The sequence below is a fragment of the Cervus elaphus genome, chromosome 27, assembly GCF_910594005.1.
Source record: "Cervus elaphus chromosome 27, mCerEla1.1, whole genome shotgun sequence".
Lineage (NCBI taxonomy): Eukaryota > Metazoa > Chordata > Mammalia > Artiodactyla > Cervidae > Cervus > Cervus elaphus.
Window position 1 is genome coordinate 31,637,649 of NC_057841.1, and position 17,589 is coordinate 31,655,237.

Here is a 17,589-nt window from a genome sequence, read left to right on the forward strand (position 1 = left end):
GAATCTCCACACTGTTCTCCAGAATGGCTGTACTAGTTTGCATTCCCACCAACAGTGTAAGAGGGTTCCCTTTTCTCCACACCCTCTCCAGCATTTATTGCTTGTAGACTTTTGGATAGCAGCCATCCTGACTGGCGTGTAATAGTACCTCACTGTGGTTTTGATTTGCATTTCTCTGATAATGAATGATGTTAAGCATCTTTTCTTGTGTTTGTTAGCCATCTGTATGTCTTCTTTGGAGAAATGTCTGTTTAGTTCTTTGGCCCATTTTTTGATTGGGTCATTTATTTTTCTGGAATTGAGCTGCAGGAGTTGCTTGTATATTTTTAAGATTAATCCTTTGTCTGTTGCTTCATTTGCTATTATTTTCTCCCATTCTGAAGGCTGTCTTTTCACCTTGCTTATAGTTTCCTTTGTTGTGCAAAAGCTTTTAAGTTTCATTAGGTCCCATTTGTTTAGTTTTGCTTTTATTTCCAATATTCTCGGAGGTGGGTCATAGAGAATCCTGCTGTGATTTATGTCAGCGAGTGTTTTGCCTATGTTCTTCTCTACGAGTTTTATAGTTTCTGGTCTTACATTTAGATCTTTAATCCATTTTGAGTTTATTTTTATAAGTGGTGTTAGAAGTGTTCTAGTTTCATTCTTTTACAAGTGGTTGACCAGTTATCCCAGCACCACTTGTTAAAGAGGTTGTCTTTTTTCCACTGTATATCCTTGCCTCCGTTGTTGAAGATACGGTGTCCGTAGGTATGTGGATTTATGTCTGGGCTTTCTATTTTGTTCCATTGATCTATATTTCTGTCTTTATGCCAGTACCATACTGTCTTGATGACTGTGGCTTTGTAGTAGAGCCTGAAGTCAGGCAGGTTGATTCCTCCAGTTCCATTCTTCTTTCTCAAGATTGCTTTCTAGCCCCTATTTTGAACATTGCTATTGTTGTAAGTACTTTTTCCATGTTTATTTTTTAGCTTTTAATTATTTTTTTTCTTTTAAGAACCTGTTACTTCTGCCATTGTGCCTGCTTCTGAAAACTTCTTCCCCACTTTTCTGATGTGTGTGTTCCTTTTAATAGGCTGAGAAATTTTACTAAAATTTCATAAAAATTTAATATGCCTCAATTTAAAGAGACTTAGTAAGGTATTTAACAAAGACCAGAGAAGTCATGAGCTTCATTTCAAGCACAGACATTTCAAAACCATTGGAGAATAAATAATTTTTAAAATAAAATTTTTAAATTTCTGTATCTTTTCTTCAAGTGCTCAGATTCCTGGAAGATCCTGTATATGTCTAAAGAACACAGTAATTTTCTATCTTGAATTATGCCACACCGTTTATTTTATCTCAGAGGTATAGCTCTATGATCAAAAAGCAATCAACACTTTACTTTAAAAGCATGAATCAGTACTAAGGAACAGAGTGTTTAGACAATTTGATGAAGTTAATAGAGAGTTTTTAATAAGGTCTAAGCTGACACTTTTGAAGGCATCTTCCTCCTTCTACAGTCCTACTCTTGATCTCTGTGGAACATGGTAGGCTGTGGAAAAGAGAAACTCTGACATGAAAATAGAGCTCCCAAAATTGGCTTGTGCTTCATTTTATCTCTATCACATTCTTTATGAATTCTTTACAGATTCTTTGCTGTAACACCTACAACTTGACACAATTCTGGATCAATCACATGAGTGCTTAGTTTTCATCTTTCCTAACTCTAATCTGTTAAATCCAGTATGGTTTCCTTTTAAATTGCTTTTTTAATTCCCCCATATATATGAGTTTCCATCCTAAACTTTCATTACAAATAAAGTCTTTGCCAACAAAGGTCCATCTAGTCAAAGCTATGGTTTTTCCAGTAGCCATGTATGGATGTGAGAGTTGGACTATAAAGAAAGCTGAGTGCTGAAGAATTGATGCTTTTGAACTGTGGTGCTGGAGAAGACCTTTGAGGGTCCCTTGGACTGCAAGGAGATCCACACAGTCCATCCTAAAGGAAATCAACCCTGAGTATTTTAGATATTTTAGAATCCTAAAATAGCAAAACCAAACTCAACTGGTACTGAAACAAAATGTAATGTGCAGCTTTCATTTTCCTACACTGTTTTCTTAGGGAGGTGGAAGGTTTATTTGCTAACCCTGTGCTTGCCTTGGCTTGGATTATATAAAACACATAAAAAAGGAAGATACCCACTAAATGCATAAACGTTCCTGCAACATAGGCATGCACACACAATGGAGTGCATGTGTACACTCACGGATAAAAACAAAAATACTTCTTTCCAAGAGATTTTTACTCTTTAAGCATGTAAATAGTTTTAAGTAATTAGTCGAGGGGGGAATGTGATTTTGATTGAACTGCTTCTTCAGAAGCAGTTCAGTCTCTCTTTCTGACTTACTTCACTCTACATGACAGACTCTAGGTCCATCCATATCTCTACAAATGACCCTATTTCATTTCCTTTAAGGTTGAGTATATTCGTATTCACTGAGTTAGACAAGGCTACAAACAAGCTAGTGGAGGTGATGGAATTCCAGTTGAGCTATTTCAAATCCTAAAAGATGATGCTGTGAAAGTGCTGCACTCAATATGCCAGCAAATCTGGAAAACTCAGCAGTGGCCACAGGACTGGAAAAGTTTTCATTCCAATCCCAGAGAAAGGCAACGATGAAGAATGTTAACTACCACACAAATACACTCACCACACACACCAGCAAAGTAATGCTCAAAACTCCCCAAGCCAGGCTTCAGCAGTATGTGAACTGTGAACCTTCAGATGTTCAAGCTAGATTTAGAAAAGGCAGAGGAACCAGAGATCAAATTGCCAGTATCCATTGGATCATTGGAAGAAACAAGAGAGTTCTAGAAAAACATCTACTTCTTCTTTAATGACTACACCAAAGTCTTGGACTGTGTGGATCACAACAAACTGTGGAATATTCTTCAAGAGATGAAAATACCAGACCACCTTACCTGCCTCTTGAGAAATCTGTATGCAGGTCAGGAAGCAACAGTTAGAACTGGACATGGAACAACAGACTGGTTCCAAATCTGGAAAGGAGTAAGTCAAGGCTGTATATTGTCACCCTGCTTTTTTAACTTATATGCAGAGTACATCATGTGAAATGCCAGAATGGATAAAGCACAAGTTGGAATCAAGATTGCTGGGGGAAATATCAATAACTTCAGATACACAAATGATACCACCCTTATGGCAGAAAGTGAAGAAGAATTAAAGAGCCTCTTGATGAAAGTGAAAGAGGAGAGTGAAAAACTTGGCTTAAAACTCAACATTCAAAAAAGTAAGATCATGGCATCTGGTTCCATCACTTCATGGCAAATAGATGGGGAAACAATGCAAACAGTGTCAGACTTTATTTTTTGGGGCTCCAAAATCACTGCAGATGGTGATTGAAGCCATGAAATTGAAAAACACTTGCTCCTTGGAAGAAAAGCTATGACCAACCTAGACAGCATATTAAAAAGCAGAGACATTGCTTTCCCAACAAAGGTCTGTCTAGTCAAGGTTATGGTTTTTCCGGTAGTCATGTGTGGATGTGAGAGTTAGACTATAAAGAAAGCTGAGTGCTGAAGGATTGATGCTTTTGAACTGTGGTGTTGGAGAAGACTCTTGAGAGTCCTTTGGACGGCAAGGTAATCCAACCAGTCCATCCTAAAGGAAATCAGTCCTGAATATTCATTGAAAGGACTGATGCTGAAGCTGAAACTCCAATACTTTGGCCACCTGATGTGAAGAACTGCCTCATTTGAAAAGACCCGGATGCTGGGCAAGATTGAAGGCAGGAGTAGAAGGGGACGGCAGAAGATGAGATAGTTGGGTGGCATCACCGACACAATGGACATAAGTTTGAGCAAGATCCGGGAGTTGGTGATGGACAGGGAAGCCAGGAGTGCTGCTGTCCATGGGGTCACAAACAGTCGGACATGACTGAGCAACTGAACTGAACTGCTATTCATATTCCTGGAGAAGAAATGGCAACCCACTCCAGTATCCTTGCCTGGAAAATCTCATGGACAGAGGAGCCTGGTGGACTTCAGTTCATGGAGTCCCAAAGAGTCAGGCATGACTGAGCAACTAACACACACTCATTCCTTTACCACTGTATGTATGTACCACATCTTCTTTTCCTATGCATCTGTCCACAGACATTTATGTTGCTTCCATGTCCTGGTGGTGGTTGAGTTCACTAAGTCGTGTCCAACTCTTGTGACCCTCTGGGCTATAGCCTGACAGGCTCCTCTGTCCATGAGATTCTCCAGGCAAGAATACTGGAGTGGGTTTCCATTTCCTTCTCCAGGGGATCTTCAGGACCCAGGGATCGAACTCGGGTCTCCTGCATTGCAGGCAGATTCTTTACCTACTGAGGTATAAGGGAACTCCTGGCTATTGTACATAGTGCTACAATGAAGATTGGGGTGCATTTGTCTTTTTGAATTATGGTTTTCTCCAGGTATGTGCCCAGAAGTGGGACTGCTGGGTTCTATGTTATTAATAGCTCTTAGAAGTATTAAGGGAGCTCAGCTTGGTGCTCTTTACTGACATAGATAGAGGGGATGAGGCGACCTGGTGGGAAGGAGGTCCAAGAGACAGTAGATTTATATATACATATAGCTGATGCTAGGAAAGATTGGAAGATTGAAGGCAAAAGGAGAAGGGAGCAGCGGAGGATGAGATGGTTAGATAGCCTCTCTGACTCAATGGGCATCAATTTGAGCAAACTCTGGGAAATAGTGGAGCACAGGGGAGTCTGGCATCTGCAGTCAATGGGGCTGCTAAGGGTAGGACACAACTTAGCGATTGAACAACAACAAAATAGCTGATTTTCTTCCTTGTCCAGCAGAAACCTACACAACACTGGAAAGCAGTTATGTGTCTGTGGTAAGTGTTTCAGTCCTTCTGACTCTTTGCTACCTCGTGGACCCCAATTTTTAAAAAAGGACGTGGTTCAGCCTTGCTTGCTAAATATCTTAAATGAAGACACCACAATGTGCTTTCAACTGCAGAAAGGGTTTGTCTTGGTCCCTCCCTAACCCACTCCCCACTCCCAATTTCACAAAAAAAGTTTTCTCCTCGGGAAGATCCAATTTATGCAGAGCCAAGCGGGAAGCCGTTCCCCTGTCACCATCCCTTTGCCAGTATGCTAATAAACGATCTGTAAGGCTAATCTGCCTTCAAATTATTCTGACAGTTTGGTGCCTTACAGCGTGCTGTCAATTAAACAGCTTCATCTTCTCATTCCTTTGGAAGCCCTGAAGGAGGAGAGAAGCACCCTACCTAGTCACAACTGGAGATATTTTTGTACCTACAGTCTTATATAGTCTTAATAAAATATGAAAGTTAGCAGGATGTTTAAAATAGGTGAAGTGCATGAATTAAAAAAATTCAAGTTTCTTAAAAAAAAAAGAACAAAGCAGAATTGACTTGAAAATATTGAAGCAGTGGAGGCCAAATGTAACAGAAGAAACAGGTGGAATCTATATTTAGACATTCCTACTGGTATCTTGTATGATAACACTGAATTTTTAAAACTTAGTGAAATGAATAAGAGATATTGGAAGAGAAAATTTAAATAGGACTAGGACATACAAGCTGACATTAGTACACCTATCAATTTCTAATATCTATCTAGTCTAATTTTTGAATTCACTGAAACTTAAAAAAAAAAAAATACGAGGACCCAATCAGGCTAAAGCTAATGAAGTTGATTAGTAATTAAGACAGGATCCTCTGTCCATGGGATTCTCTAGGCAAGATTACTGGAGTGGGTTGCCATTTCTTTCTCCGGGGGATCTTCCTGACCCAGGAAGAGAACGCAGGTGTCCTGCATTGCAGGCAGATTCTTTACGGGCTGAGCTACAAGAGAAACTCCATATTTTAGAGGAAAATTAATACACTTAATTGGTCCTTCAAGATAGAAGGAATGTTTTAAAATTATAAGAATGGAATGATTTTCCAAAACATATCCATGCGATAGAGAGAGCACTTTAAAAAATGTTAGGAGATGTTCGGAGTTAGGTTTGTTGTTGTTGTTTAGTTGCCAAGTTGTGTCCAACTCTTTGCGACTCCCATGGATGGTCGCCTCCCAGGCTCCTCTGTTCAAGGGATTTCCCAGGCAAGAATACTGCAGTGGGTTGCCATTTCCTTCTCCAGGGGATCTTCCTGATTCAGGGGTTGAACTCACATCTCCTGCATTGGGAGGCAGATTCTTTACCTTTGAGCCACCAGAGAAGCCCTTGGAGTTAGGTTACCACTTTCCAAAATTTACCTGAGTGTCATCTATGTACTTATCAATATGAAGCCACTAAAAGCAGAGTTTCAAATCTGCTTTCAGATACTCCAAATGACGGGTTTAGGAAAGTTTAAGCCTAGTTGCTAAAAATATAACCATTTAACTCCTTCAAAATTGCTTGAATAACAGTTGGTGGACATTAGGAAAGAGAGGATTAGACAAGCTGAATTTTAACAAAATCCTTTTCATAATTGCTCAGATAAAGTTTAAAAAAGTTTAAAAATAGTATGATTTGATAAGTGTAGCTGATGACTTCTTTTTGCATTTGGATCTTTGTGTCTGCGTAAGGTTATCATTCTCAACTATGAGAGCCATGAAAATCAAATGAATTAACTTCCAATCAAAAAATGTGTCTAACTATGTCACAAAGTATTATAGCAATATTTCCCAGAATAATGTGATAAATAATAATGCTGGCACTAAAAGTCACTATTAATAGATATCAATGATGTTTTGGTATAATAATTATAATAAAATAGTGAAAAATTTTGGAACACTAATAAGTAAAATATAATGTTGCTTAATATAAAATATAATATTGCTTAATTGCTCTTTAGCTTATATTTTAATATTTCTATTTTGGTATGTGTTTTATGCATGTAATAATTAGTAGAATATACCTATTATTTCAAAATAAATATGTGTGCATATATTAGAGTCCCAAAACATTTTAATAATGGAGTGCTGTATTAAAAGTGTTTGGCTATCATTTCTTTATGAATTCAGTGGGGTAGCCATCTGTACATACAGAATTGAGAAGCATTATATTATTAAAATAGAAAATGTTATTCTCAAGGATTAGGAAGTAATATTGAGCTACTGCAAATTCATTTTATGAAGTATGTTTCTGTAATATTTAAGCAAGAAATAAATCCTGAGAGTATTCCCTTGTATCATGAAAGTCTGTTACATATCATTCATTAGATATTTATTCATTCATTCAACAAATATTTATGGCATGTCTACTATGTGGAAGACACTGTTCTGGAACCTGGGGGCACATTAGGGAACAAAACAGAAGCCTATAGAGCTTATACTCTAGAAGCATAGGCTCAAGACTCAAACGTATGAACATAAATGTCAAAAAAGAAACAGGCTGACATTCTGCTGGGGTGGGCTGGTGTGGCTGTACAGACTGTGAAAATATTGAAAGATTTCTATGCTGCATGGTAAGTTGTTCTTCGAATTTACCTCCTTCATCCTGGCCACTCTAGACCTCCCTGGAGAACTCCCAGGCTTCCTCTTTGTTTTTTAAAGACTCATGTATTAACTTTATTGTTTGGCTGTGGTGGGTCTTCGTTGCTGCACGCAGGCCATCTCTAGTTGCAGCAAGTGAGGGCTCCTCTTTGTCGTGCTGTGCAGGCTTCTTGTAGTGGCTTCTCTTGTGGAGCACAGGCTCTGGGTGCTCAGGCTTCAGTCACTGGAACATACTAGCTTGGTATTTGCAGTTCATGGGCCCTAGAGCACTGGCTCAGTAGTTGTGGCACACCAACTTAGTTGGGATCTTCCTAGACCAGGGATCAAATCCATGTCTCCTGCATTAGCAGATGTATTCTTAACCACTGGACCACTAGGGAAGCCCCAGGCTTCGTCTTGATCTCAGCACAAGGACTAATTTCCCACCTAGTAAGAGCCTGGCAAGCATCCACTCTGATTGATGGGATCATCACCCCTGTGCTATCTCTGGTAAGTAAATATTTTTACTTTTACTACAGAGTAAGTTTATACCCAGTTCAATTCAGTCATTCAGTCATGTCCAACTGTTTCCGACCCCATAAATCGCAGCACACCAGGCCTCCCTGTCTATCAGCAACTCCTGGAGTTTACTCAAACTCATGTCCATTGAATTGGTGATGCCATCCAGCCTCTGTTGCCCCCTTCTCCTCCTGCCTCCAATCACTCCCAGCATCAGGGTCTTTTCCAATGAGTCAACTCTTTGCATGAGGTGGCCAAAGTATTGGATTTAGCTTCAGCATCAGTCTTTCCAATGAACACCCAGGACTGATCTCCTTTAGAATGGACTGGTTGGATCTCCTTGCAGTCCAAGGGACTCTCAAGAGTCTTCTCCAACACCACAGTTCAAAAGCATCAGTTCTTCAGCACTCAGCTTTCTTCACAGTCCAACTCTCATATCCATACATGACCACTGGAAAAACCATAGTTTTGACTAGATAGACCTTTGTTGGCAAAGTAATGTCTCTGCTTTTTAATATGCTATCTAGGTTGGTCATAACTTTCCTTCCACAGAGTAAGCATCTTTTAATTTCATGGCTGCAGTCACCATCTGCAGTGATTTTGGAGCCCAAAAAATAAAGTCTGACACTGTTTCCACAGTTTGCACATCTATTTCCCATGAAGTGATGGGACCAGATGCCATGATCTTAGTTTTCTGAATGTTAAGATTTAAACCAACTTTTTCACTCTCCTCTTTCACTTTCATCAAGAGGCTTTTTAGTTCTTCTTCACTTTCTGCCATAAGGGTGGTGTCATCTGCATATCTGAGGTTATTGATATTTCTCCCAGCAATCTTGATTCCAGCTTGTGCTTCTTCCAGCCCAGCATTTCTCATGATGTACTCTGTATATAAGTTAAAAAAGCAGGGTGACAATATACAGCCTTGATGTACTCCTTTTCCTAATTGCAACCAGTCTGTTGTTCCATGTCCACTTCTAACTGTTGCTTCCTGACTTGCATACAGGTTTCTCAAGAGGCAGGTCAGGTGGTCTGGTGTTCCCAGCTTTTTCAAAATTTTCCACAGTTTATTGTAATCCACACAGTCAAAGGCTTTGACATAGTCAATAAAGCACAAAGAGATGTTTTTCTGGCTTTTTTGTTTGCTTTTTTGATGATCCAATGGATGTTGGCAATTTGATCTCTGGTTCCTCTGCCTTTTCTAAAACCAGCTTGAACATCTGGAAGTTCACAGTTCACATACTGCTGAAGCCTGGCTTGGAGAATTTTGAGCATTACTTTACTAGCATGTGAGATGAGAGCAATTATGCAGTAGTTTGAGCATTCTTTGGGATTGCCTTTCTTTGGGATTGGAATGAAAATTTACTTTTTCCAGTCCTGTGTCCACTGCTGAGTTTTCCAAATTTGCTGGCATATTGAGTGCAGCACTTTCACAGCTTCATCTTTCAGGATTTGAAATAGCTCAACTGGAATTCCATCACCTCCACTAGCTTTGTTTGTAGTGATGCTTTCTAAGGCCCACTTGACTTCACATTCCGGGATGTCTGGCTCTAGGTGAGTGATCACACCATTGTGATTATCTGGGTCGTGAAAATCTTTTTTTGTACAGTTTTTCTGTGTATTCTTGAAACCTCTTCTTAATATCTTCTGCTTCTGTTAGATCCATACCATTTCTGTCCTTTATCGAACCCATCTTTGCATGAAATGTTCCCTTAGTATCTATAATTTTCTTGAAGAGATCTCTAGTCTTTCCCATTCTGTTGTTTTCCTCTATTTCTTTGCATTGATCACTGAGGAAGACTTTCTTATCTCTGCTTGCTATTCTTTGGAACTCTGCATTCAAATGGGAATATCTTTCCTTTTCTCCTTTGCTTTTCACTTCTCTTCTTTTCACCGCTCTTTGTAAGGCCTCCTCAGACAACCATTTTGTCTTTTTGCATTTCTTTTCCATGGGGATGTTCTTGATCCCTATCTCCGGTACAATGTCACAAACCTCTGTCCATAGTTCATCAGGCACTCTATCAGATCTAGTCCCTTAAATCTATTTCTCACTCCCACTGTATAGTCATAAGGAATTTTATTTAGGTCGTACCTAAATGGTCTAGTGGTTTTCCCTACTTTCTTCAGTTTAAGTCTGAATTTCACAGTAAGGAGTTCATGATCTGAGCCACAGTCAGCTCCCGGTTTTGGTTTTGCTGACTGTATAGAGCTTCTCCATCTTTGGCTGCAAAGAATATAATCAATCTGATTTTGATGTTGACCATCTGGTGATGTCCATGTGTAGAGTCTTCTCTTGTGTTGTTGGAAGAGGGTGTTTGCTAAGACCAGTGCGTTCTCTTTGCAAAACTCTATTAGCCTTTGCCCTGCTTCATTCTGTACTCCAAGGCCAAATTTGCCTGTTACTCCAGGTGTTTCTTGACTTCCTACTTTTGCATTTCAGTCCCCTATGATGAAAAGTACATCTTTTTTGGGTGTTAGTTCTAAAAGGTCTTGTAGATCTTCAAAGAACCATTCAACTTCAGCTTCTTCAGCATTACTGGTTGGGGCATAGGCTTGGATTACCATGATATTCAATGATTTCCCTTGGAAATGAACAGAGATCATTCTGTCATTTTTGACTGTACATCCAAGTACTGCATTTTGGACTCTTTGGTTGACCATGATGGCTACTCCATTTCTTCTAAGGGATTCCTGCCCACAGTAGTAGATATAATGGTCATCTGAGTTAAATTCACCCATTCCAGTCCATTTTGTCGACTGAATGTCGACATTCAGTCTTGCCATCTCCTGTTTGACCACTTCCAATTCACCGTGATTCATGGACCTAACATTCCAGGTTCCTATGCAATATTGCTCTTTATAGCATCGGACCTTGCTTCTATCACCAGTCACATCCACATTGGGTATTGTTTTTGCTTTGGCTCCATCCCTTCATTCTTTCTGGAGTTATTTCTCCACTGATCTCCAGTAGCATATTGGGCACCTACCGACCTGGTGAGTTCCTCTTTCAGTATCTTATCATTTTGCCTTCTCATACTGTTCATGGGGTTCTCAAGGCAAGAATACTGAAGTGGTTTGCCATTCCCTTCTCCAGTGGACCACATTCTGTCAGACCTCTCCATCATGACCCGTCCGTCTTGGGTGGCCCCACACGGCATTGCTTAGTTTCACTGAGTTAGACAAGACTGTGGTCCTGTGATCAGATTGGCTAGTTTTCTGTGATTATGGTTTCAATGTGTCTGCCCTCTGACGCCCTCTCACAGTACCTTCCATCTTACTTGGGTTTCTCTTGCCTTGGACATGGGGTGTCTCTTCACGGCTGCTCCAGCAAAGCGCAGCCACTGCTCCTTACCTTGGACGAGGGGGATCTCCTCATGGCCGCCCCTCCTGACCCTGAACATGGGGTAACTCCTCTCGGCCCTCCTACCCAGGGTGATAGTCTATAAAAAGAGACCAGGATAGGGGGTAAAGGATCAAAAAGCTAGGAGCTTTAGTGGCAGGGTTTAAGAAAGACCCTGGGGAAGTAACATTTAGGCAAAGACCTGAGGGAAGAGAGAGGAGTGAACCACAAACATACCTGAATGGAGAGGGGAACCTAGAGCAAACAAGAACGGTGGAGCTTTGAAGCTGAACCCTCCATGGGTCAGGTGGGGCTCCTCATCAAAACTGAAAATACTAAAAGTTGCTTCAATTTTATAAAAATAATCAAAAATTTGGGTTTAGCTGTTTAATAAACTGCAAATCTTCCCACTCACCAGTCAAGCTTAATCTGAATGATGTTTTAAAGAGAGCTTTTGGGACTTCCCTGGAGGTCCAGTGGTTAAGCCTCAGCACTTCCACTGCAGGGGGCATAGGTTCATCGCTGGTAAGAGAACTAAGATCCCACTCATCACATGGTCCAGCCACAAAAAAAAAAAAAAAAAAGAGAGAGAGAGAAAGAAAGAAAGACAGAAAAGATGAAATCAGTCCTGAGTGGATTTTTTTTTTTTTTTTTTTTTAGTTTCTAGAACTCTTGAACTCGCATTCAGAATACCAAGGCTCTCTTTTATAATAAAATTTGATGTTTTTCTATTGCATCCTGTTGCATAGTTTCCTCTTTGGTGAAACACAGAGCCATTTAAAATTACGCAATTGTGTGTACTTTATTCCCTTCATTCAGTAAATGTATGTTAAGCATGGACAATTAGGAGTTAGAAATGTCAGAGATCTCTGGAAGCCCCCTGCTTTTTAGGTTTCAGCAGTTTAGTTGTGGAAACAGTCATGTAAATAGAGAAAAAAGTGGTATATCCAAAATGTACATTTAGAATGCCAAGTAATGCTGACTTTCATTTTTTTCCACTTAATTAATATTTTTTCCTTTCACTTTTCACTATTTTCAATAGAACATAAATCTGAGAATTCAATGTGCCAACCTCATATTTTATTATTTTAAAATTACTTTGAACACCAAAGCAAATAATTCATAGAGTTAATGAGATTTTTAAAAAAAGGAGAGACCTGTGGCTGGTTGAAATCCCTTAACTTTAAAATTTTATTTTGGTATACTTTTTTGTTCCATTTTAGGTGAGTTAGACATAATGAAATTAAAGAGTATATAGAATCTTATAAAGCATGATGATCTGAAACCAGCCAAACTGTTTAATAATCAAATTATTTTATGTGCGTGTCCATTGGCACTAACCACAAGTTGGCTAGTCTTCATTCACCCCCGCCTCTCTTTTTTTTTCCCTAGTGGCGCCATTCTTTAGCATAATAGAATGCATTAACCACCTGCTCTAGAGAATAAGGAGGAAATTTGCAGTTTTTACCACATCCATCATCATATTGGACATTTGCAGAGTCACACACTTTTACTTTCATGCTGGTCCTTTTGTGTCCCTCCAGTTGAGACACAGATATGTGTTTTTTATTATTTCTTTGTATCTTCTGCACTTTGCTTTCTTCAAAAGCCTGTTGATTCCCAGAGCTTCAGTTTTTCCGTCTCAGAGAAGAAGGAAAAAACACAGTTCCTATGGGATAAAGGCATTGTCACTTTGCCAGTGTTCTTCCATAACACTGCTGTTCAGTTGCCTACCAGAAAAATCACAATTTTGTATGCTTTTGGCTGGAGGGAAGAAAGGAAGGGAAAGAAATATATGTTTTCTGCTAGAAGTAAATTTGGGCTGACTTTGTGTAACTGGCACATTCGTTTACCTCTGCTGCTACGTCGCTCCAGTCATGTCCGGCTCTGTGCTACCCCATAGATGGCAGCCCACCAGGATCCTCTGTCCCTGGGATTCTCCAGGCAAGAATACCAGAGGGGGTTGCCATTTCCTTCTCCATCGTTTACCTCTACATCCACATTTATTCCAAAATTCTTCTATGAATACATTTCCTGGAACGCAGGATACCCGAGAACTGCAACGATCAACGTGTGGAATGGAACCAGCAACACAAGCATCATCTGGAAACCATGAGCACTGCAAACCCCAAGCCTCCACCTCAGACCTACTGAATGGGACCCTCTGGGGATGGGCCAGAAATCTGAATGTTAGCAAGCCCTCCCGAGGATTTTCATGTACACTCAAGTTTGAGAGCCACCGAGCCAGATTACAGAAAGGACACAGGCACATGTGAGAGTTATCTGTATCCTGTTGGCTGTTTATCTAATTTCATGCCACCTGATCTTTTATGCAATAAATAACCTTAAATTATACCCCAGGTGTCAGAACCATTAATTCCCCTTACAAACTTTATCTCAGTTCCTTTAGACTCATCACACTGGGTCATCACAGTGAATTACAATTAAAGGGGCACAATATTCAACACTTTACATTTTTTCCCAAAACTAAATGCAATTTGTCTATGTTGTATAAAGGCCAGTGAATAAACGCTACACTATAATATGTAATTTTAGAATTTAGTTTCAGATTATTTCTTAATTTGAATTATGGGTATGCTTTCATTACTCATAAAAAATTATGTTTCTATTTTCTGTGATTCTCAAGAAATTAAAAATTAAATTTAATTCTTGCAATGCTGAAATATAAAACAGAGATTTAAATTAATTGTATTTTATAATCAGTCATTAAATAATCTTTTAAACAAATACTGGAGTGGGGTGCCATTTCCTCCTCCAGAGGATCCTCCTGACCCAGGGATTGAACACTCATCTCCTGCACTGGCAGGCGGATTCTTTACCACTGCACCACCTGGGAAGTCTATTAAATAATCTTTTAAACATATGCACAAATTTACATTTTTGTGAAAAATTAGTAAATATAGCATAGGGAAAGTTTGTATTATATATATTTACTTATGAATGTGTGTGTGTGTGTGTGTGTGTATATATATATATGCTAATTGTTGTTTAGTAGCTAAGTCGTGTCAGACTCTTTTGTGACCCATGGACTGTAGCCCACTAGGCTTCTCTATTCATGGGATTTCTCAGGCAAGAATACTGGAGCGGGTTGCCATTTCCTTTTCCAGGGGATCATCCCAACCCAGGGATCAAACCCACGTCTCCTGCTTTTGCTGGTGGATTCTTTACCACTGGGTCACCTGGTAAGCCCTATATGCTAATATGTACGTGGTGATGTATATGTTGCTACATGGGAAAAATAAAAAGACCAGAACCTTGAGGTCACGATGATCTTACTATTTTGTCACTCCAAAGAAAGAAAAGTTTTAAGTTACTACAAGTGAAAATTACTTTTTATACAAGGAAGTGTTTAAGATAAAGAAAAGCAAAAATTATGGCTTAATTTTAACACAGAATTTAAAATAGACATGGGCTTCCCTGATACCTCAGTTGGTAAAGAATCCACCTGTAATGCAGGAGACCCCGGTTCGATTCCTGGATCAGAAAGATCCTCTGGAGAAGGGGTAGGCTACCCACTCCAGTATTCTTGGGCTTCCCTTGTGTCTCAGCTGGTAAAGAAGCTGCCTGCAATGAGGCCTGGGTTCAATCCCTGGGTTGGGAAGATCCTCTGGAAAAGTGAAAGGCACTCCAGTTTTCTGGCCTGGAGAATTCCAGGTTACAAAGAGTCGGACACGACTGAGAGATTTTCGCTTTCTCTTTAACATGGATTGAACAACAACAGCATAAGAGAAAGTTACCCAGTGAAAATGTTCATGGTGCGTTTTCTACAGTAATGAGTAATGAGAGTACATTTTCTTTATTTTATTCTTGTCCATATTAAAAGTGTAACAAAACATATATGACATTTGTAATAAGGGACATAACAGTATCTTAAAATAAATTGTCAATCTGAATACTGTGCTAAATTATCTCATACATAGAAGAACAATTTCAATCCAGATGAGAATCAGTAAAGGCTAAAAGTATGTGAAGTTAGAAATGTGCTTAGGTTAGAAACATAGCTTTGTAGATGTTATTAAGAAGATAACTATTATGTTGTTGTGGCCAGTGTCTCCTAGATTTATCCCTGTTATTTTCCTTCTCTTCAATTTATTGTTGCTATTGTCTATATCTCATTTGATAAATGAAAAGTGAAGATCGTTGTGCTGTACTTAGTCGCTTAATCATGTCTGACTCTTTGTGACCTCACAGCCTGTAACCCGCCAGGCTCCTCTATCCATGGGGATTCTCCAGTCAAGAATACTGGAGTGGGTTGCTATGCCCTCCTCCATGGGATCTTTCCAACTCAGGGATCAAATCCAGGTCTCCCACATTACAGGCAGACTCAACCATCTGAGCCACCAAGGAAGCCCCAGAATACTGGAGTGGGTAGCTTATCCCTTCTCCAGGGGATCTTCCCAACCCAGGAATCAAACTGGGATGTCCTGCCTTGCAGTAGGACTGTTTATGAGGTCAGCTATCAGGGAAGCCCTTGTTCCTAGTTAAATAAAAGAAAATTGAATTACGTGTAATACTTTATTTACTAAAACATTGATTTATTGAGAATAAATGCTTGACCTATAGCATAACATGCTTAATGCATATGTAAATATAGAGTAGCCTATCACCAAACATGCACTATTTTAACATAGACCAAAAAACTCAAATAGTACTATGAGGTCCATCAGTTACTTGTCTTGAAATTACATAATTTTTACTTGGATAGAAATTTATATTCAAAAGATTTTGTAAATACCATCCCAAAACACTTATACAATGGCACATCTCATGTACCTTAGTATTTTTCTTTTGGACACAAGGAACATTCAGACATTCAGCAAACTAACACAGCACAGGATAAAAAAAAAAAAAGGTGCTTGCAAGTCAAAAGCAGCCAAATCTGCAGATAACCCACATGGTCAATGAAGCCTGCAGTTATACACTTGCAAAATCTTTCTCTTTGGTAGTTTCGTCTGTACTAGCATAACCAGATAAAGTCAATGTCAAGGTATATTCAGTCATAGGAAGTTCATCAAATCAAGAAGAGATTCTAGGAAACAAATGATCAAATTAAATTTCAAACTTTGAAGTTTTCCAAAGTGATGAGGACCTGGGGGAAAAAAATTGTAAGCTCCTTATTTCCTAGTTTCTCGGAGCAAATTTAATTATTAAAGGTGACTGACATATTGAGTAGTTCCTGAAAGAGTTGTTTAATTCAGAAATGCAATGAAATTTTTAGCAAGGATCTGGGGGATTTCAATTTATTCCAGTAATAAGCATTCTTTTTCTTTTTTTAAATCAGGTGCTTTTTCACTGAGAGGTACATGTATCCTCAGTCATGTCCGATTCTTTGTGAACTCCATGGACTGTAGCCTGCCAAGCTCCTCTGTCTATGGAATTTTCCAGACAAGGATACTGGAATGGGTTGCCATTTCCTCTTCCAGGGGATCTTCCCAACCCAGGGATTGAACCCAGGTCTCCTGAGTCTCCTGCATTGCCTTACCACTGAGACACCAGGAAAGCCCCTTTCATTGGAAGAGTCCATGCGTTTATCTGAAAAAGTCCCTTCTCACTCATTCTGAGAGACTAGAAACGCTTTCACTTTCTTTTTTAGTGTTTCTTTTCCCCCTTTACCTATTAAATTGCCAATGAGAACTAATTTGGTCAATGGGGGGAAATATTTTCTAACACAGAAGTTACGGACTCAGTTATTCATCCATCACTTTGAGTGGAGCAGACATTCTAGGTTTTAAGTGAAATATTAATAGAGTCTACTTATTCAACATGCATTTTTCAAATTTCAAAGTGAGACTGAAAATAAGGAGAGCTAGCTCAATGCTTAATTCTTAAATCATTGAACATATTTTATTTTCTCAACAAATATTTAATAAACCACTTGGTAATACTAATATCACATTTGATTTGGTCCAGAGTGTGCTTGCATTTTGCCAGTTTTTTATATGTATCTGAAAAGATCATTAAAATGCAAAAAATGAAAACAACCTGTGATGTTATATCACTATAAAAAGTATATCAACATCTGAAATAAAAGAAAATACCTGTATTTTTGAGGTAATCATTCTGTATTCTCTAGCTTTCTGAGCCTTTCTTGGCAGAGATGAATCATTTCCTACAGGTATATCAATAGACAGAGGAGGACAGCATCAATGCAATGACAATCAGTTGGCCCTGGTGGTAAAGAACCACCTGCCAATGCGGGAGGCACAGAGACACAGGTTTGATCTGTGGGTTGG